The sequence below is a fragment of the Mustela erminea genome, chromosome 9 (genome assembly GCF_009829155.1).
Source record: "Mustela erminea isolate mMusErm1 chromosome 9, mMusErm1.Pri, whole genome shotgun sequence".
Taxonomy (NCBI): Eukaryota; Metazoa; Chordata; class Mammalia; order Carnivora; family Mustelidae; genus Mustela; species Mustela erminea.
The window spans coordinates 69,725,980-69,749,280 of NC_045622.1; the positions used below are offsets into that span (position 1 = coordinate 69,725,980).

The window sequence follows — 23,301 nt, forward strand, 5'->3', positions numbered from 1 at the left end:
TATTGTTGAATTTTAAGAGTTCTTTTACATTTTGAGTAATAGTTCTTTTCCAAATATATTTTCTGAAAATAATTTTTCCCAGTCTGTGGTGTATCTTTTCATTCTCTTGACATTATCTTTTGCAGACCAGAGTTTTTAATTTTAATAAAATCCAGCGTATCAATTATTTCTTTCAAGGATCATGCCTGTAGTGTTTATCTAAAAAGTCATTGCCATATTCAAAGTCGTCTATGTTTCCCCCTATGTTTTCCTCTAGGAGTTTTATAGTTTTGTGTTTTACATTTAGATCTATGATCCATTTTGAATTAATTTTTGTAGAGGGTTTAAGGTCTGTGTCTAGATTTTTTTTTTTTTTTGGATGTGGATGTCCAATTGTTCCAGTACCAGTTGTTGAAAAAAACTTCTTGCATTTTATTGCTTTTGCTTCTTTATCCAAAATCCAAAATCAAGTGACTGTATTTATATGGGTCTATTTTTGGCTCCCCATTCTGTTCTATTGATCTATTTGTTATTTGTTCACCAGTACTACACTCTCTTGATTACTATAGTTTTATAGTAAGTCTTAAAGTAAGTAGTATCAGTCCTCTAATTTTATTCTTCTTTGGTACTGTGTTGGCTATTCTGGGTCTTTTAATTCTCCACATAAATTTAGAATCAGTTTGTAGATATCCTTGAAAAAACATTCTGGAATTTTTTTATTAGGATTGCATTAAGTCTATAGATCAAGTTGGGAAGAACTGGCATCTTGGAAATACTGAATCTTCTTATCCGTGAACATGGAATATCTCTCTGTTTATTTAGTTCTTTGATTTCATTTATTAGAGTTCTATGGTTTTTCTCATGTAATTCTTGCACACCTTTTGTTAGGTTTATATCCAAGATTTCATTTTGAATGTGCTAGTGTAAATGGTATTATTTTTTACAACTTCAAATTCCACTGGTTTATTGTTGGCAGAAAAATAATTGACTTCTGTATATTAACTCTGTTTCTTTTTTTTAAAAAAAGATTTTATTTATTTATTTGACAGACAGAGATCACAAGTAGGCAGAGAGGCAGGCAGAGAGAGAGGAAGGGAAACAGGCTCCCTGCTGAGCACAGAGCCCCGTGCAGCGCTCGATCCCAGGACCCTGAGATCATGACCTGAGCCAAAGGCAGAGGCTTAACCTACTGGGCCATCCAGGCACCCCTTAACTTTGTATCTTGCAACCTTGTTTTAATTGCTTATTGGTTCCCGGAGAGGTTTTTTTGTTGTTGTTGTTGTCAATTCTTTTAGATTTTCTACATAGATGATCACATCATCTGCAAACAAAGACAGTTTTATTTTTTCCTTGCCAATATGTATACTTTTTATTTCCTTTCTTCTCTTACTGCATTAAGTAGAACATAAAGTAGTATAATGTTGAAATGGAGTGGTTACTAACATTTTTAAAAAGATTTTGTGTTTATGTTTATAAAGAATATGGATCTGTGCCTTTTTACTTGCAATTTCTTTATCAGGTTTTTGTTTGGCCTCATAAAATAAAGTGAGAAGCAATCCCTCTTCTATTTAATGAAAGAGTTTCTGTAAAATTGGCTTTATTTCTTCCTTAAATATTTGATAGAATTATAACTAAAGAGATATAGAGCTATTATTATTATCTCTTCTTTTGAATGAGCTTTTCTTGTTTGTATCTTTCAAGGTATCTTTCCCTTTATCTAAGATACAGAATTTATTTGCATGAATCTTACTCTCTTACAATATTTGACAAATATGTAAATCTTATAATATTTGACAAATGTGTAGATCTAGTCCCTCTTTCATTCCTGTTGTAGGTTTATCTTGTCTTCTCTTTTTATTTCTGGATTGTCTAGCTAGAGATTATCAATTTAATTGATCTTTTCAAAGAGTCAGCTCTTGATTTTATTTTCTCTCTTCTTCCCCTCTGTTTTAGTTCATTATTTCTACTTTTATATTTATTATTTTTTTCCTTGTGCTTCCTTTGGTTTGATTTTCTCTTCTTTTTTCTAGGTTCATAAAGTAGAATCTTGGATTATTGATTTGAGACTATTCTTGTTTTCTAATTTAAGCATTTAATGCTATACATTTTCCTCCAAGCATTGCTTTAGCTGAATCCCACAGAATGTTGTATATTGTATCTTAATATTTGTTTCACAATATTCTGTATTGACTCAAAAGGAAGATTGATCTTTATCAATTTGCTCCACTTAAACCAATGAGGAATCTGAAAATTGTTCACATATATCATCTAAGAACAAAATAATCAATGATTAATACAAATCAACCATTTTTTTATAAGCATAAACATTATAGCCAAAAATGGTAAGTGCTGCATTTTATACTCAGGTACTTTGAATTAGAAAAATCGTCAGTTTTTTGAACATAATGATGGCAATAATAAAGAGGAAATATCTGAAAGATGAGCATAGGTCACTCCTAATGACAGTGAAAGTGACAATGATAGAAGGGAGAAAGGCATTAACAATTAGCAAACACCTGTTATGTTTCCAGATTTGGGTAAGGAATATCTGTTACTCAAATTCCATGAGTTAGATATTTAGAGATTAGGAAGCAGAAACTCAGAGGGTTGAAGTTACTTTTCTTTCTTTCTTTCTTTCTTTTTTTAAAGATTTATTTAGAGAGAATGAGCAGGGGTAGGAGCAGAGAAAAAACGAGATGGAGAATCCTAAGCAGACTCCCTGCTGAGCATGAAGCCTGTTGTGGGGCCTAATCCCAAGACACTGAGATCATGATCTCAGCTGAAATCAGGAGTCAGACAGACACTTAACCAGCTGAGACACCCAGATACCCTGAAGTTACTTTTCTAAGATTATATGTGATTCATTTTCATGATGGTCTGATTTCAGAGGCTACTTTTTAAAATACTGATGTAGAGGCAAGAGAAGAAAATAGAACAGAATTAAGAATTGTTTGCATAATTCTATGTGCCATTCTTCTGAAGTAGCTCATGGCAGAACTATTCACAGCTTAGTAAAAAAAATAATGTTGCTGGTATCATGGCTTTTCAATTGCTGGTGTTGGCTCTGAAGGAATTTCTACTCCTTTGTGGCAGAATAATGAAGGAGGGAAAATAGAGTGATCTTCATGATGCAAAGCTTATTCAATATAAAACAGTATTTTTTTTTAATATTTTCTTCATCTTAGATTTTGGTATTTGAAAGGACTTTCTGCGTAAAATTTTGGAGGTGGTATTTGGATGTTTATTTTTATGACTAAATATTAATGTACTAAGTTGAAAAATAACTTGCTTCCAACCTCATTATTTATTTTTAATGGTACACAAACATACAACTTCTAACTCTGTGCGGCATTAGTCTCTCCTGAACATCTTAAAATGGTTAGAGAATAAGTACTTTCAGAATTTTAAGGACCTGAGCAAGGTCTTTGCGAGGTCATCTCCAAGCTCTGGTGAAGAGTATCAGGCTCCAACCAAGGAGGAGGCTTATGACTTCTCACAAAGCATCCTCTTCCATTTCTAGACATTTCCACTGGGAACATTTTCCTGTGGGACAGCAAAGAACGTGATTTTTTTCTTTTCCAAAAGACAACCCTTCAGATACTTAAAAACAGCAGCCATATCCAGCCCAAGCTTTATCTTCTCCATGCTATGTCACATCTCTTCTCATTTTCTTCAAACTGCCATCTGCCAGTGGCCGTCTCTGTGGATAAAAATACCAACAGACTTGGATTATTTGGCAATCACATCATGTAGGTTTTGCATATCAAACTTGTAACTAATTAAAACAGCTTAAGCTTTTGTTTGTTCCCACAATGGCTGCTATTTAGCCAGAGATCTCCCATGTCTATGTATGAGAACTTGACTTTTTGAGCCTGTTGAAAGCATGATGTTTATCCTTGTCAGGTTGATACCTACATAGATTTCATTTATATCTAACAACACTCTCCACTTCTGGTTGTCTGCAGGTTTCAATGGATATGCTGTCTTCATCTGTTACAAGATTCTGAATGAAATATTAAATAGATTAGGGCCAAGGACAGTGCCCTATTACTAAGGATGGCCATAAAAGCCAGAATCTTTTTACAAAGGTTCCAATCACAAATACTCTCTTTTAATATCTTCAGTTATTACTTATTTGCAACAAGTAGCCAATGGACCCAGAGCATTGTACTAGAGTTGTTTTTTAATAATTTAAAAAAATTTTTTAAATTTATTTTTTATTTATTTTCGGCATAATAGTATTCATTATTTTTGCACCACACCCAGTGCTCCATGCAATCCATGCCCTCTCTAATACCCACCACCTGGTACCCCAACCTCCCACCCACCTGTCAATTCAGACCCCTCAGATTGTTTTTCAGAGTCCATAGTCTCTCATGGTTCACCTCCCCCTCAAACTTCCCCCAACACCCTTCTCCTCTCTAACTCCCCATGTCCTCCATGCCATTTGTTATACTCCACAAATAAGTGAAACCATATTTTAAAATTTTTTATAAACATATAATGTAGTATTAGCCCCAGGGGATTTTTATCTAATAGTCATTATTTATCACTTTCGATACCAATGTTCAACCAGTTATTCTGCAAATTTCCACATTTTCCCAATGGCAGACAGATTACATACACTTTGTCAAGCACTTGACTAGAGATGAGGTATAACTGGTCTGACAACTCAATGAAAAAAAATTCCCATTAGATTTATTGGGTAAGATTTCTCCTTATGGGACCTGATCATTATTGCTTATTTTCTAAGCTTTCAAAACCACAATTTAACAATGATTGCTTTGCTAGTGGTTGAGGTGACTAGTGTTTAGTGTTAGGTCTGCCTTTGTCTTTTTTGAAAGCCAACACAACCTTATTCATTCATTCACCCATTCATTCATTCACTCATTCAGCAAATATTTGTGGAGTTCCCATTATATACCAGACACTATTCCTGGTACTAGCATACAAGAATTATCTTTATATGCATTCATCTTATCTTTAAGAACCTTTCCTTTTTTTTTTTTCACAGTTTTTTAAAAATCCTTTTCAGGAAGCAGTCTCATGCACACATTCTTTCAGTTCTGGAAAGTTACTATCACTCTGATGACCAGCTTTGATACCGGTAGCACCCTAGATTTATATACATTTCCCCACCCTCTTCTTCCCCTTTTCATCTTCATGAAAAATGTGTATATACATTTTTTTCTGAACTCCTTCCAGGCTTATAGACCCCCATCCCCTTTCAAAGGAAAAAAAAAACTGTAAAAAGAGCTATTTCAGTTGATTTTGCTGGAATTGGCAAGTGACGTCTGGAGATTGCATGCTTGTTGGAAGTTGGAGGAATATGGCTGGGATTGAATATTGGAAGTCCCAGATCCTACTTATTATTTACTTATTATTCAGTTGGTCAGTACAGAAGAAAAGGAATGTGAGAAAGGGAATAAGAATGGTCTTATGAATGGATAGGGCCAAAGCTGAGGAGGCCAGACATCTGTCTCCCCATTAATTCCTAGAAGGGTCTGTCATCTCCCCTGGTTCTCTGCAACACCAGCACTTTAACCATCACTTCACAGAACAAATAACCACTTTCCTCCCTGCACTAGTGTGGCAAGGAATAATAGCAATTTACAGTGCTTGACCCCAATCAATTAATTCTATGGCATTTTATGAAAATGTAATTATTCTGTAAGTAGGAACTCCCAGGCCACTGATGGAAGTGATGGGCTTTGCATACTTGCACAAGTTCCATCAGCTAGGAAGGAGGACTTTTTCTATTTGTTCCATCCTCTTAGCACACTGAACAGGTTGGATTAGGGTTGACTCTGGTCTTAGCTTTCGGTGCTTTGTGAGGAGATGGATGGTTCATCATGGGTGGATTTCACCAACATTTGCAACTTTCTGAAAAGGAAAAAATATGCTGCTTTTCTAGTAGTCATTTTTGTTTTGTTTTACTCCCAAATCCTTAACCTTCTCATTGGAATAAAATCCATATCCACGTGTGTGTGCACATGTACAAGTGCACACACACAAACACACACACGCACACACACCATAGCTGTTGGGTTTGGAGAACACCATCAATAATGTAACCAAGTCTGGGTGCTTTTTAAAAGTCTATTTCTTGCTTATAAATAAATGGTAATTTGTTTAAAAGCATCATTACACACAGTGTTCAGCCAGATCCCATGCATTCGATTATTTTAAATAAATGGACCATAAATGGAACAAGTTCTTTCTAATTTACAAATGATAGGAAACATTTTTCAAGAAAAAAAAAAGGAAAAAGTGTAAAATTTGTTCTTAACTACATCTCATTAATGTAGAACTGTTCAATGACCTGTAAAGATTAAAGAATTAGTGAATTGGTGGAATTATCAGAATGAAAAATCTGTATAATTTTGGTTTCAATTTAAAAATCTACTAAACAGTCTAGCGACTTTAGTCTCGGATATTACTTTTTAATATCAGTTTCTACAAATGCAGTGGCATCGGAGTTACAAATGGACTGAACGGAAAGCAACAAATAGTATGTTTAAATTCACAGCACAACAGAGGAGCTAAGTGGGAAGGAGGGATGCCTGGAGGGGGAGGGATGGGTTATTTTTTTTCTAATAAAACAACTGAAGACATCTAATTAAGTGACCACTCTGCTAAGTGGAGCAAAAATTAATATACATAAATGCATTTATGTCCAGGCAATGGTGCCTTAATTAAGAAGTCAGCTTCCAATGGAGAACCAGAGACAGCTATTTAACCAACATTGCCAGAACATCTTTTTCTTCTGAAAATTTTTCCAGCGATCACAAAGAGGAGAAGCGACAGCAGGAAGGAGTGGGGAGGTCTTACACACTGGCTATGACTCAAAAGATGGGGCCAGCCCAGCTGAGGAGAGTCTGCTCATAGGCGAGGAAGGGGTGGCTTAAGGACCCCTTCCCAGGAACTCCACACCTGCCCACATCCATCTCCACCACCTCATTATGACTCGTACCTATCAGATGTCTCTCTTCTGCACTTCCCTCCACTGGTCCCTTTCTGCTGGGAATCGATTTAAACATTTTTTTTTCTTTTAACCTTTATTGCTGGGCTATAATCCTTTGAGGCAACAACACATTATTTCTGAGGTCTCTCAATGACACCCATCATATCAAGCTCAGCACAATAAATGTTTTTAATTTGGGATTCCAGACACAGGCAATCTGTGCTAGGACTCTAGCCCCCTTCTCAGGCAAAGAAATCTTGGAGAGGGGATTCCTGAGGAGTGGTCTCTGGACAGCTGGGATGTGCCCCAGGAGGCTGGTGTGGCCCATGGCCAGGCTTGTTGCAGGAGTCAGGGCCAAGGGAAGCTTGTCACTCTTGGGAGACTGGGTGTCCTGGTGCCACTGAAATGGATTGGTGTTTGAAGAACAAGGTGCTGCTATTCTAGAGAAGTACACTTCTGTCTAACCTCCTACCAGTGGGATCAGCCGAGATTATAATGCCCACTTTTGGAGGAGTGGCTGAGTGTCCTTTCAGACTATGGAGCTTCCGACTGTGGGCTCAGGTGACCATTTGTCTAATTTAGGGGATAAGAAACATTGCAACCCCAAGTTCCTACTCCTTGCCCCACTGCTAGGTGCTCTGAGAAACAGAGGATGGGTGGGTAGTTGCTGGGCCCTGCTTGGACTGAGCACACTTTATGGGAAGGATTCTCCTTTCTGCTGAAGAGAAAGAAAGAATGACACGTGTGTGTCGGGGGGAACTGTTCCCTGCCACCCCCCATTATTGAGGTGTAATTAACAAATTACAATCATATCTGTTTAAGGATGTTTTGATCTCTTCTCACAAATGGTGAACTATACAGTCCAATAACTGAATCCCAGAGCTTCTACCTTTAGATTCATACTCAAAAGCTCCACAAACGTTTGCAGGGTTTTGTTTGTTTGTTTGTTTGTTTGTTTTGTTTTTTTGATTGTTTGTTTGTTTTTCCAGGCACTGTTGGCCACTGGGGAATATACACAGACAAATTAGACAAGATTTTCACCTTCGAGAGGTGTAGAAAACTCCCTTTCGGCCAGACAGTTATAAAATAGGATCCAGAAACTCTGAGCCAGTAGCCCAAGTCTGGGTGGGAAATGTCTTCCTCCATTCCAGCCTCCTTCCAACAAACCTGCTTCTGCCGAAGTGAGCTTTGCAGCTAATCCAGAACCATCCCGGCTGGTATGAGCCGTTCCAAATTTGACCAGGTTACTTTTCACCACTCACTTTTAGCTGGTTCTTTAGCCTTTTGTGTATCTGGGCTCTGCCTCTAAATGTTCTCCAAATTTCCTTGACTACGTCCTGGCCATAGCAGCAGCCCAGAAATCATCTGTTGTACACTGTTTACCTCTTCTTTTCACCTGCTCTGCATGTTTTCTACTGCCCTGGATCCCTCACGCCCCCACCCTGACTGAGAGCTGCCTCTGTGGCTCCCTTGCTTCTGGAATAATGAAAGAGGTTGGGAGGAAAAGGGTCAGGGGATTTCTTTTCTGCCCCTTCTGGATCCCTGTGGGTTGGCTGTTTTCTGCAGGTTCTCCCAGAAGAGTTCTCTTGTACAGCTTTCTGCTTAATCACTGTCTACCAGTCCCCTTCAAGCTTGGGTTATAGTGACTCCCAAATGTTCTTAGCCCTAGAGCACTGTACTATCTCTCCTTCCCTTAGACCTTGCTCACACATTAATACATAGATGTTTTGTTAAACTCCCTTACATTACCAGTTCAGTGTTACCTCTGCTTCCAAGTCCCTGACTGATGCCACTCTTTCTAGTTCATGCCCTTTGGTAATTTTTCTTCGGGCTTGCAAACCTTGATTATGGTTAAGAGGGACATGCTTAGACCCTGAATCCCCACATTGGGTCTCATGAGAATAGCCAAATGGGTCTGTAATTCACTTAGTGTTGTCCATTTGGAAGACGAATAGGCCAGTGATGCTGCTAAACATCCTACAATGCACAGGACAGCCCCTCCCTACCAACAATAAAGAATTAGCGGCCCAAAATGGCAATAGAAGAGAGGCTGAGAAACACAGCTGTGCCGTATTGTTTCTGCTCGAGAGATCCAAAGAAATCCACAGGGGTATCATCAGGAAGTGATCTATAAGGTCCAGGGATCCAGAGTATCAAGGATCCAGAGTACCCTTTTCTAAGAGAGACCCAAATCAGTATAAATAGAGCAGGAGTCCAGAAAATTGAACATTAGACCTGAGAGATGAAGTCCATGGGCGCTGAATGTTAGCACCACCCAGAGCCTCATTGGCATGGGGGCCAGAGCTTTGTGCTCAGCCTTGAATCTGCTAGCCTGCTCTTCTCACATTCCTTGGCCTTGTGCTCTCAGTCCCTCCAATTGTCATTTGAGATTGAGACATGAGTCTAGCTGACCACCAAGTCCACACTTGTTCTGCTACTGTAGCATGTCTTCCTACTCACGAGGGAAAGAGGAGAGAATTTTGATGAGTGTGAAGATGTTGGCTTTTGTTAACAACAGAAGTTCCAGAAAGAAGAAAAAAGGGTAGATATGACATTGAAAGATGTAAAAAGAAAAGAGGAAGCCAAGACACATTGGACTGACCATGGCAAAAGCCTCAGTAACTGAGACTGGGCATGAGGAGTGTGATTTCAGCCCACAGAGATGTAATGAATGGATGAAATTGATTTGCCTTTAGTATCCCAGATTTGCAAAGGTTGTCTCGATGTCACAGGAACTCTGCCCTTTCAGTAATGAAGACGTTGCTTTCTGAGAATTTCCTCAGTGGACCCCCAGCTTCTGCCTGTCTCTGTAGAGAGCACTGTCAGTAATCATGCCCAGTTGGCCAAGGAAGAGGAATGATCAGGTGCTTGAGACCAGTTGACCTAGAAGTCAGCATGGAGGCTGGTTGCAGTGGAGGAGATGTCCACAGATGCATGGCTCCCTCTGAGCACACAAGGGTATCCAGCATCCTTTGAAATCAGTCAGTGGTCTGTCTGTAATAATTGATGTGCGCAGTCCCCTAATCAGGGACCAGAGTCCAATGTCAATTGTTTCTTTTACTTTTTAATGGATTCGAACTCCATACCCAAGCTTAGAAAATCAAAGCACTTCTGGAAGATATTTATTAGCGGCCAAATTATAAAAACACATAGCAAACCTTTAGTTTGCATTACAAGTGTTAATATATGCAGAGCCCCGTGAATAGCTCATCTTTCTGCCTCTCTTGTATCTTAAATTTTTCATTACAAATTTCCAGGGCTTCAAAGTAGACTCTCACAGCCAGTGCCTTTCTTCTCCCTTGCATGACAAAGAGCTGTCAAAAACGGTTCCTGGGCTGGCTAGTTTCTTCCCCTTTTTTCTCTCATCTAAATGTCAAACAACTTAGCTTAAATAAAGCCCAGCATTCTTCGTCTGGTGCTTCTCAAAAGAAAAACACCACCACAGAAGGCATCTACAAAGGCCCTAATTAATGTTTCTCATTGATTTGGTTTTAGTGTGATGTATTTTATGAAAAAAATATGAATCCAGAAGGCACTCTCATTAAAATCATTAGCGACTCAACATTGGCTGCGAACAGCCTGGTGCGTGGTAGGGCTTAGGAACCCAGATTCACACAAACACACCGAACCCCCAAGGGCTCTTGTACGTGTGCATGCCAGGCCTTCCGGGTCACACACAACACACCTGGGTGTGTACACATAAGAAATTGTGTGCCAGGTGTGCACACGGGCATCTATTAATCATTGATGCACGTGCAGACTTCCAGATGGCTAGCTATTCCTGGGGTGTGCATGCGAGCACACCAGCAGCATCTGATTGCCCGTGCATGCTCAGAGTGCAGAAGGCAGTGAATGCTCACACGCAGTGGACACACACATGTGAACAGATACACATGTATTAGGAGAAAGGAAGAAAGCCACCTCTTACGTGGCTTGGGATTATATTCTTGGGAAGGATCAAGAAATACCAGTGCCAGCCATGTTTCACAGACTATATTGTCTCTCAGGAAGATGTTTTTTGTGTTTTCGTCCTCAGCTGGGCTGCTAATACCGCAGGCCAAAGCTGTCAGGGACTATCAGAAGCACACACGTGTTCACCTCTTCACTGAGATGAAGTTTTCTTTGGGTGGATGAAAAACTTCCTGAAGCTTTCTCTTCTGTCAGGTCTCAGACTCCTCATGATGGGGATGGAAGGGGGAAGAAAAGAGGGATTCTCGATCTCGATGGGGCAGGAAGGAGAACTCATGCTTGGAGGCTCCCGAAGCTAGATTTTCAATCCTTCGATGACTGTTATCACCAGTGCTGGGTTTTGGCAAAATCCTACATTTTTCCCCCCTCTTCCTAGCAGTCAGTTCTTGGCCAAAAAACTCTGTCTCCCATTCAGGTGCCCTTTTTAAAGGAGCCTTTCTTGGTTTCCAAGAGTGACAATTTTCGAAGGGGCTTTCACAACTTAAAGAGGGAGCGGAAGGAAGCCTGCCCCTCGACCTCACCTCTAGGGCACACGCACTCTCTGCTCCCCTCGTGTGTGTGCACATGCACATGCACCTGCCCTTTCGCCCTGTCCCGAGTCAGTGGGGTCAGGAATTGATGCGTTTGGTCCTCCTGCCCCGACAGCCTCACTAGCTGGCCTTCCGCACTAGGCACTAGGATTGGGAGCCATCAATATTGCACTTATCAAAGCAGATTAGCTCTCAAGACACTTTGCCATTGTTTCACACACACATGTATTTTTTTCAAGGACTTGGTAGGGAGGAAGTTACTGAGCCAAGGCACAGTTTATGTACATTTTAGAGCCCACACGTCAAGGTGTTATCTTGTCCCAAGTGATACAGGAAACTTGGACTGGGTGGTGGTGAGATGGACTGCAAATCCTTGGAAATGAGACTCTATGGTCTTCCAAGGTTTTCACCCCCAAGCCCATGGGGAGTTCAAGCTGGCTGTCAAGGACCCTTTTTCTCTGCTCCCTCAGGACGCTGGTGGGAAACCGGTGGTTACAACCACGTGTCCCCAGAGAGAAGCTGAGAAGCCCAGTGTAGAAAGTCTTACATTTGAAGGCCATGCTGCCCCGGGGTGGGAAAGGGACTCAGGGATCAAGGTCAGAGCTCATGCAAATGCCCTCCTAACCTCTGTCCTCTCTTGAGCTTTCTGCCTGCTCCTCGCCCATGTGGCCCAGTCGGTAGACTGGCAGAGGGGACATTTCTCTCTTTTACTCTCTTAAGGCGTGGATGACTGTGAGGTCCTGAGGTTCACATTCAGAAGGAAGGAGGAAGACTCTGTTCAGCCTCAGTCCTGAGCCATGTGCAATAATCCATTTTTGCCAAACTTTGGGTTTTTGGGTGCTTGCTGGCCATTAACAATGTGATTGAGAGTTTGCTTCCTATTTGACTGGTGATCAGTGTATATACCCTCATCCAGAATCTTAGAAAGGTGTAGGAATGAAGGCAACTTCAATCCGTAGCACATATGAAAACAAACAACATTCAGTAGGGAGGCATGAAGATAGGATAAGTAATGGCTACTTTAAGCGTGAGAGAGAGTTTTGCGGGGGAGGGGGAGTTATGCGCCAAGGCCTCTCCAAGTAATTAAAGCACAGCCTTCGTGTCTTGCCATTTGTCAGAACAAAGTAAATATTGGAATCTTATACTTGCATCCTCTTGGCTAAATATCCTTCTGTGGCTATTGCTCAAATATTGAAAATACTTGTGTAAGGTCTAGTGCAAAACTACCATTGGAGTGATTTATGAAGAGACATAACCCGCTGCCTCCCTGAATTCATGCATCTACCATTACAGTTCATATCAATTTTGCTCTGGTCCCCATTAGCAATATTGTCAAAAAAAAAATCACAGAAAAATAACGACCCTGCAAGCTAAGAAATTTAGATCCGGATATGAGCCGTAAATCTGTATTAATTTAATAGTTAAAGTGCGTTAATGCTTTGTAATATTTTTTCTTTATAGAGAACACAATAGTGAGGTCATCTGTAATAAAGATGTTAATCCTGAGCCACCTGCTAGTTTGTTTTGCCTCTTGGGGCAAGAGGACGTTAATGGATGAAATATGGTTTCAAGCTCCTTAAAAGAGTGTTTTATGGCAACCTCTATGCAGGGCAGTAAAACACTCACTCTGAGTGATAAAGAGTTTCAAGAAGGGATATACACTCTCCATCATGCCTGATCTGACATTAGCTTTGCTTAACTTATCACTCGTCCACAGACACCCACTGGGCTGGACCGCAGAGGGAGACCAGGAGCAGCCCTAGGGCTTAGACAGGAGTAGAGAGCCTTGTCTGGCTTTTTGAACCAGGCTCAGCCTCTGGGAAGGGTGTCCATTCTGGAATCCATTGACTCTCTGTTTCCCTGGCTCTGTGGCTCAGGAAAATCATCTACTATTCCATCATGGAATTTCCAGGCAAGTTTTGTTACAGATTCAAGAAAAGAAAAGTCATCCACCTATCTGTGAAAGTATTTCCGTTTTCACATTGTGAAGAATACCATTTGTGTAAGGTTCAGTGGTTCCTTTCCAGAATAAACAAATAAGCCCATGCAGAGCCTTCTCATTCCCCTTTTAAATACTTAGATTTCTTTCTTTTTTTTTCAGTTTGGAACAGGTCTTTTTCACCGAAACACCTGACATCTTATTCAGATGGCACCTATCTCGAGGTGGGAAAGCTTTACAACCTTCCTGGAACTCACAGAATTAGGGGTGAACACTAAACCTTGACATGCAGGGTTCTTGAACCATAGCCGAGCAGAGCGAAGCTGCGGGACATGGGCAGCTTCTCGAGAAGTGGGCATCCAAGGGAATGGTTCACATATCTGCCCTAGACACACAAAGTGAGTCTATTCTTGGTGTCTATACTAAGAGAATACAGCCTCTGGGTGGTCCAGGGAAGAGAGAGGCCAAGTTCCCTAGAAGGTCAGTATTGGTGAACTTGCAGAGGCTTTGTTACATAGTCTTGCTCCTCAATCATTGTGGGGTAGCAGGACATGGGGTACAGCACTTAGGAAGAGGGATGAAGTATATGTATGATATACTAGAGCGAAGGACAAGGGATTCATACCCACGTGAGGGGTGGGCACAGGAGTCAGTTCTGCCCCCTCTCAAAGTCCCCTCCCTGCTGTGAGCAGAGCACAAGATACCCAACCAGCAGATACAGCTTGGCAGATGCTTTTCAATGTCAGTGATCTAAGAAAGTGAGAACAAAAAAAAGATTTTTGGAGGGGACAAGGGCCTGAGATCCACAAGTGGACATGAGGCACTGGCACTGCTTCTAACGGCACCTATTTCCTAGTTGGCACCAAGACCTTCTAGCCTCCCCTTCAGTGATTGTGATAGAAGAAAGGTGCAGCTCACCGCTCCTGTATGCCGCTTTGGAACACTGAGGCTGGACCAGGCTGGACGTATGTGTGCATCTGTGGTCACAGCCCCTCTGAATGGCTGAGAAATCCTTATCTTAGCCAGAGAAGCAACTCACGGGCTATGTACAGGTGAAAAACTATAATGGTGGAGGTTCTCCTTGTCTTAGTTCTTCTTCACGTTGATTTGAAAGTCCTGTCTTTGGCTTTGTTGGTACATACTCCTAATTGAATGTCAACACAGACCAGTGTGGAGCCCAGTTTCCCTCTCCATCTTTGTTTATTTTAGCTACCATTCATTGTTCATTGACTTGCTATGCCCATCACAAATACGATCTCATGAATCCTGCAAATACTTGAAGTAAATTGCTGTTGTTAATCTCTTTTCCCAAGGAGGAACTTGAGGCTAAGGAGGTGACTGAACTCCCCCAAGATCACAGAGCTAATCCACAGCAGAGTTAGGGGCAGAACTAATCCCCATCAACCTGCTTCCAAGACCTTACCACCTCCCACGACACCCCATTGCTTTGGTCCTACAGTGTGTGACAGATGCATTTGTTGAATGAAAGAGCATCGACTTAATAGCATTTACAACTAGCACTGCTGGGATTGACAGGTAGACACATCACGTGGACTTCCATTCTCTTCTGTATTTCTCCTCCCTAGGGCTGAATCCCTTGTGTGTTGACTCTGAGGACTTGAGGGACCCCAAGGAGAGATGTTGGTTCTCCTGCCTCTTTTCCTTCTTGCTCTCCAAGGATGGAGGCCTCCAGTAGCATCTGATCTTGCGTTCCTTTTGAAATTTCAGCTCAGCTCCAGGCTCAGGAGCACGATTATTGTGATGTGATAGTTCTGTGTTATTTTGCCAAAGGCCAGAGGGAGATGGGGGCCCTGGAATGTCGACTTTCTTAACGCAGCCCTGCTGGCCATCACCAAGTAGAGATTGATTTCTGGGGTCTCTGGGCAGCTTAGGGCCAGGGGAAAGGCTTATAGGAATGAACACCTTCTGGATACTACTTTGTGTCAGATACTATGTTAAGTTCTTGGTTATTTACTTGATCCTCAGATGAAACCTGTAAAGTGGTTATTTTACCCCTATTTTATGATGAGAACACTGAGGGTCAGAGAGCTTTGATCAATCAAACATGACCGATACCAATTGAGAAATGAGCAGTAGAGTTATTTTCAACCTAGATTTGACCCTCAAACACATGTTTTTCACCATATCATGTAAGGAGATTTGGAATAAGCAAGGAAGATACTAGATGTAACCAACAGAAAGTTATGCATTGTCTAGAGCACACTTGCTTGAGGCTTAATCTGATTTTAGCCTTTCATTGTCCTTGAGCTATTTTACAATAGAAGTTGTGGATCGGTGGTAGCAGTGCAAAATCATTCTTGTCAATGGAAATGCAAATAAATTCTGTCCAGTGTAGGTTTAATTAACTCTCTCCCTTCACACCCTCCAAAACAAAACAAACAAACCAGTATAATAGCAGTTTGTAAATTTATTTCAACATTCCTTTACTCTGTATCAATTTATGGTTCTTTGATTTCTCCTTTGAAAAGGTTGTAGCCTCTTTTCCAACTCTTTCTTTCACACATGTTCATTACATATTTTATATCTCATGTGTATCTAAAAGCCATGATTTAGCCTTTTAAGAAAATTAGCTTTTAATAGTCATGTGACCAAAAGATAGGGTTTGAGATAGCTCAGGTACCCAACAGACCCAGTCTCTGCCCAGCTGGATTTTGTAAGTTCAGAGCAGACAAGGAGAATCAAGAAACAAGAAGGCCCATCATCTGTATCGTCCAAACCAGGCTAGATAGCCTAGTTATTGATTAAAGGAATCATACACCACTGCTATTTATAAATCCAGGGCTCCAAAGAGAATGTTTGTTTTTCCTGCTTTTAATTATTGAACACAAGATGCCAGTGTTGTTTTGCCAACAGCGGCACAATAGGTCTCTGATGAAACTCACTGAGCTACTAATAATTAAACCATCAGGCAGAAAGAAGTAACCAGTGCAGTGAGGTATCAATTCACAGTCTTCAAGAGTCAAGAGTCAGTCTTTGTTTTGATTGTTTAAAGGAAAACTGCTTTTGCTGTGATTTCTTCAAATTTATCACCCAGAATTTCCACCTCAGATGAGACTGTTAAAAGGCCTGAGTGCGGAAGTTAGATACCCCCCAGTTCAAACTGTTGCTCTTCCACTGATGGCAGGATGACCCAGTTCCCTTTCCTGAGTCTGAGTCTTTTCCACAGGGCAAGAGGAAGTGGTCATAGCTATTTGGAGGAATTATGGTGAGGCCAAAATTGGATGATGGACGTTCCAGGGCCTAACTTGTGCTTAGTACATAGCAGAGGTTCCATACATTTTAGTGGTATTTCCTTCTTCCTTCCTTCTTCCCCGCTTCACCCACTCTCCCTTCTCTCCTTCCCCTTTACTCCCCTTCCTGCCGTCTTCCCTTTCTCCCTTTCCTCTTTCACCTTCTACTTTGTCTTCATACGTCAAGACGTCTCATCAGAGATTCCTACAAGTATCTCAGACTCTGTACTCATACCTTCATCTTTGAAATAGTAGTGCAGCCAGGACCCCCACCACACGGCTGAGTCTAGGCACCCCCACCCACCCGCACCACAGGGCCTTGACATCATGAGCCAGTCATTGGCCCAGTGATGGTCGATCCTGGACCTGGGTCAGGCCAGCCGGGTTCTCTACTGTGAGGCTCTGGAGGAAGAGAAAGACACAGACGGAGAGTGGTGGGGCCGAAAGCGAAAAGGTCACACAACGTTTGGTCAAGAAAGGTGCCAAACCAGTGTTCTCTGTCACTGTGATGGGAGAGTGGGAACTGAAATACCGGAGGAAGCCAAGATGCAGTGAGAAGAGCCCCAGGCCGGGATGAGAAGCCATGTGGAGAGAAAAAGAAAGTGACACACAAAAATCTGCCAAATGAACTTCTGGCCTCTATGAAGCCTAACTGTACTTCCTTTAAATGTCTTTTTGCTAAAGCACACAAGAAAGCCCCTACCTGAGCAAACTAGTTAGTCTGGGCATGGGGCTAAGGGAGATCAAAGGTAAGAGGAAAGGAGCATTTTCTTCAAGGATATGAAGATTGTAAAATGACAGCAGCAAGAATCGTACTTTATGAGTGGGACAACAAATGTGAAAGTGAAAGGAACGTGACTGACCCCAAACTTGGAATGCCTGACGCCAGGACCCCTTTCCTCACTTAAAAGAGTGAGGCTTCCCACCATCGGGAGGAGGTGTGCTAGGCATCATTAGCTCAGGCTTTCTGGGGCATGACAGTGAGGGGTCAGCTTCTCTTCATTAGGGATGGGAGGTTCAGATGGCACCTTCCTTGGGAGTCAGGACAAAGGCTCTTCCCAGGTTCAAGTTTTCAGTTATCCCTGAACTTATGTTTTATTTTCAGGGATCTGTTAAGGGCCAGCTTGGGGAGGGGGGTGGGTACAAAGGATCTCTGAGAGAGAGAGACATCAGGGAGGGAAAGAAAATATGGATGGGATAAGGGATGTCAAACTTTGCCTAGTTTACAATTTAGGAGAGGGGGCTTTCCTGACCTGCCACTAAATTAAACTAAATAACTGTCAACTCTGTTCAATTCAACAAGCCCTACTGAATGCCTAAAATATGCAAGGCATGTCAGGAGCAATGGGAAACACAGGCATGATTCTCAGCTCTCAAGCAAGGATATGAAATGCTCACAAATAACATTAAGATGAGTCAGAATATCATGAGAATATCAGGAAAAGGGATCTAGGGCCTGAAATCACACCCAGCTGGGGAGCTTCATGGAGAAAGTGAATTACAATGATCCTGGTAGGATTAATGGCGGCCTGGCAGGTGCCAATGGGAATGTGCAGAAAAGTGTTCCAGGAGGAGGACACATCATATGGAAGACTATCAGGTTGGAAAAGATGGGAATGTTTGGAATGCAAGACTAGTTCTTCTTCCGGTGGAGTACAAGGGTGTAAACCATGAGAAGACCGGCCTGTTCCAGGTCATCAGTGCCAGAAGAGGAATTTGTTATCAACCTGGCCACAAAAAGAAACCTTCTTTGAGCAGGGAACAACATGATGAGAGGGGAGATTGAGGGAAGTTAACTGGGCAGCTAAGTAGAGCTTGGGTTGAGAGACTTGACACAAGGAAGCCAAACAGGTGTCCATTTTGTGGACAGGAGCGAGGGGTTCCAAAATGGGTCAAGTAGCCCTTGGGGTGATGCTGTTGGGGAGAGGAGATGGTCAAATTTAAGGGTCCATCCTTGTTCTAACCAGAGCTATCTGAACAGAGGAGCTTTTATTAATTTTATAAAATGGGGTCAGAGTAAGATGATACTTGCACAGTGGTCTGGACTGCCAATTACAACAACCACAATAAAAACAAATAAAAAATGAGCATGCCTTTACAATTCTGGTATAGAAGAAAGGATACTGGCTTGCTTGGGAGGTCAAGGTTGAAATCCTTGTTCTCAGGCAACACAGCATTTGTCAAGTTCCTTGATCTTTCTTGGCCTTAGTTTTCTCATTCTTAAGTATTTGGATACTAAAGACTACCTCTTGATATTGTTATAAGGACTAAATAATACAATGTATGGAAAAATTACCACAGGGCCTGGCATAAAAGAGATAATAAATGTCCGCTCCCTGTCTCTCTTTCCTTATGGAGGTGGGCTGGGCAATTATCACAGTCTTTGATGGATGCTGTGCGTGCTTATGTATACTTAAATGACGATAAATACAAATATTATATTCGAACTATGCTGTATCCCAGCCACTTTGTCTATCAGTTGTGGCCTAATCAGAAAAAAAAGAGTTTCAAGTGTTTATGGTAGATGGGTTTTAATGCAGGAAATTTTGGAGGAGCTGAAAAGTCAAACAGAAGACAGCATTGTGACCAGAGCTTAGCAAATTAAGAAGGCACTGCTGAGTATACTGCTCTGGGCCTGGTGGGACAGAAGGAAGAGGCAGCATTTTGGGTCACCCAGTGAAATGTGGAACTAAGGCAGGCCTGTCCAGTATGACCCAGAGCCAAAGAGGAAAGGCAGTCGCTGCTAGAGAAGCCACCTGAGGCAGAGAAACACCTTCCTTCTGCCTCTGGTCTCCCTCTGGTGCCTCCTGCTGACTAATTCATCTGGAAGCTAGATGATAAGGGAGCCTGGGAAGATAGCTTGCAGGGTCAGGACCCATGGGATACAGGACCAGAGCACCCCCCTCCCTCACAAAAGGCAAGGAATCAGATCTATATCTGAGAGTACCACAGGGTGTTGATAGTGGGAAAGAGTAAGCCACAGGCTTCTGACCCCTGGGTTAGAGCCAGTGACAAATGAAGCCTGAGTCATGTTAGTTTGCTATCCTGAGAGAGTTCTGCAGATCCCTTAGCAGTGTTTGGGCAAAATAGGTAATTTATCTGCAGAGTTTTCTCTACTTGCCCCTTTCAGGCCTGGAATTTACTCAGAATTGTCTCTTTATGCAAGAACGACATTGGGCAAATGGTCTCAGGACAGTACGCAGCCTCTCTTGGTTCTGGAGCTCGTTTTTGTGGGAAAAGAGAGATGGTTAAGGGTTCAAGGGACTGGTTCACTAGCTGGACTCTCTGGACTCAGAAGACTCTATTCCTTCGAAACGCTCACTTGGGAATTTTCCTTCAGAAGCTTTTGCCGTTTTGTCCTGTTCTTAGCTATTGGGTCCATAGGAATATGCTAAGGGAGCTCTACAGAGACAGAACTTCAGAATTGGGGGTGTCCCTAAAGATTATGGAGTCCAACCCATGTAGAAGCAGAGCACAATCCAGCATCCAAGTTGGTGCTGCCTCAGTTTCCCTTATCAGCTGACTTCCCAGATGGGGGAAGGGTAGAGTTCCTGATGAAAACTCCAGACTGGATAAAGCAGAGCAGATTTGTGCCTTGGCTCTGTCTCACTCTCACTGAGCAACCTCAAAACAGCAGTCGGACTCTGGACCTCCATCTCCCCATCTTGACAAAGTTGTCTTACGTCCCAACAATGAATCCTTCCAATTCTGTGTTGATCCAACGCAGAAAGAGTAGAGATCTTGGTCAGTGCCAATGATTTCAGTAGCTATGATTTATCAAGCATCGATAGGCTAAGAATTTGTCCTGCTTTGTTGTCCTGAGTCTTGATCCGGGAGACTCTTCTAAGTTGTGGGATCTTATCAGCAGCTGCCTCTTGTACACAGTACCTCTCCTGCAGGCTGCTCTCAGCTTCTGGATCTCTCAAAGCACCTTGGGATTTCAGGTTCAATTGCTTTCTCAATCTAAATCCTGTGCCTGTTTTATTCAAACATTATAAAGTCAACTCACTAAGATGCAAACAAAATACCATCAGGCGCCTCTTTTGTTCCCCTAATTCAAACAGCCATAATACACACACTCCTTGAGCTCAACTGCTGTGTGATTCTGTGTACATGATTCCTTCATTAGTCTCTACAAAAAGGAGGCTGGCCTGGCAGAGAGCATCTCGTTAAGAGTATTTGCCTATTGTTAACTTTCCTTGTAGAGCTTGTCAACGAGGAAGTGGTAGGACTAAGATGCCAGGTATCTGAAGGATACGCCGGACTGAGCAGATGGGTTATAAGGCTCCTGACGTTCAGCACACACTCAGGGGTGTGTGTGGTCCCCTCTGTCTGCCAGGTCCCGTTCAGCACCTCCTAGCAGCCCTAAGTACGTGCTACTGTCTTCCCATTTTTATAGGTTATGTAACTGAGGCGTACCAAGTTCATTAACTTGCTGCAAGTCCTCTAACCCTTGCCATGGCTGATGAATTCCTTACTGGAAGCTCTGTCTGGGCAAACAGCTCTCAGAGATCTCCATGGGCCAGTGTGCGTCCTTCCTGACCCCTTCCACCACCCAAGCACTGCAGAGGGAGGGGATGTGAGTCCCAAAGACAGACGTCTGGAGCCACACTAATGGGGGAAAACAATTCCCAGAATGAAATATTGTCTACAGAGACTTGGGCCCCAAAGAGAGTAGAATGTATACATGTATGCCAGCAGTGTCAGACCCTTTTTTCCTTTGTCTTGGGCTAACAGAATGTATTTTGGCTCCTCTGCACCTCACAAATGTTAACATTGACCTTGCTATATGTCATCACTTTTTGTAGATTAACTCATTTAGTCTACCGAAGCGTATCCTTATTTTATAGATACAAGTGAGACTTAGGCTGAATGGCGTGGCCAAGTCACCCAACTAGTAAGCGGTGAGGGACAATGTGTCCTCAGCCACTCTATCCACTGGACAACACTCTGCTGACTCAAGGCCACACAAGCTGCATGCAGAAGTCTTGAAATGAGCACTCAGTAATACATCTTAGCATAAACTGCATTTCTAGGCAATGTCCCGTATCCTAGGCCCCATAAATGGAAGGGAGGCCCTTCTATTTTCTGTGTACAAGGGGGACTCATCACTGTGTAGGAACTCAGGATTGGACATGGTCCGTGTGCAGAGCCTAGGAATCACCCCAGTGGAGAGACCGGTAGGTGATGGGACCACAGCGTGAGAGTCTGAGGTCTGGAGCCAGGGAACCGGTGGTGGATATGCAGCCCCTCATCCTGGTTCAAGCACACTGCCCTCTGGGGCAGCTGCCATCAGTTCCTCAGGCCAGAAGGGACCTGGTCTGCATTTTGCTGCTGAGATCCAAAGGGAGTACAGCCAGGTTTTAGAGCCCACACCAGGTCACCCACAGGCCACTCTCTGCACACAGCTCTGGCTTTCTCGGGAAATCAGCTAACAGCTTTTTCTTGGCTTTCCTTGGACTGCTAATGCAATAGTACTTATTTTCAGAATCTTTGGGAGGCTGGGGGAAAGCATCAGCGTTTCATTGTAAATCCATTATGTCTTCTTTGGTTAGAAATTATCCCTGACAAGCAGTCCCACAGCAAAGAAAAGTCAGTATTATTTTGCAGAATAAAAAGAGGGATTGGCCACTTCTTCTATTATTTTTTTATTATGACTGTCCTCCTTTTGGTTATGACATTCGATGTATTATTTAGCTTAAGTGCTTGATTAAGGAAGACCTGGTGGGGGGTGGAGTAGGAACTCAAAGGGGCAATTGCTCAGACTCTGGGCTTCCTGCTCTTCATCTTGGTAGCTGGGATGGAAATAAATTGTCATGACCCTTTGGGGATCCAGACTTGTACCCTCGGCTAGGAGATCACGTTCTGACTAAGGGACCTTCTGGACGTTTCTGGGTCAGCAGAACCTTGGTGCCTTTCTTTCATATACCGGAACCCTTGTGTCTTTATTAAATATTAATTTGCTGTCAATAATTAAATGCTGATTATTTGATCTCTAATGGGGTCAGGATTCCCACAGTCCCATATTAGTGTAATAATGCAAAAGTAAAAATTGCCTGTCAGATGGAAAAAAATGTACTTATTATTCTTTCTTTGTTCGGAGTAAAATGGTTTGTCTTAAATTAAAAATTAAAAGCAGAATTTTCTTTAATCTTCGAATTAAATTAGTGCTAATTAGTTCTATTTTCTGTACAACATTCACATGCTAAAATCTCGGCCATTCCTTCAGCGTATTAATGGTGCCCTTTGGCTGTAATCAAGATTGTCTTACATTAAAAATGATACAGTTAACTCAATTATATTAAGATTCATTGTTCTCAAATCACAGGGTTATGACTAGAAGCTGTTGAAACTGTTAGAAGGGCTGAGATTGCCAGGGCACAGAATAAAGTCACCCAACATTTTCATTTCAAAGTCCTAAATGCTGGTATGAGGCTCACAAATCATTGGGGGTTTCCAGGTATCCCTGGATGGGTGAAGGGCGTGGGGACTGGATGCAGATTTCGTGCCCATCCTGTGGAGACCATGAAAACATTCACTGTTCTCCTTTGAGAGAAGAGGAGGAAAGGGAGAAAGTCCCAGTGAGCCCTCATTCTGGGATCATGGAATAGTTAGAGCTGCCTGGTTTCCTCCCCAGCCCTCACTATCTACGGAAGTGTTGCTTAGATC

The 23,301-nt window shown here is 42.3% G+C and overlaps 1 long non-coding RNA gene across 1 annotated transcript; it reads left to right on the forward strand.

The window, feature by feature from the left end:
* The first annotated feature begins 450 nt into the window (after nucleotides 1–450).
* LOC116599289 lies at nucleotides 451–23,281 on the forward strand. The gene is made up of 3 exons (XR_004289305.1): nucleotides 451–514; nucleotides 18,807–18,816; nucleotides 23,270–23,281. It is a non-coding gene; the product is annotated as an uncharacterized LOC116599289 (long non-coding RNA).
* Nucleotides 23,282–23,301: the final 20 nt, after the last annotated feature.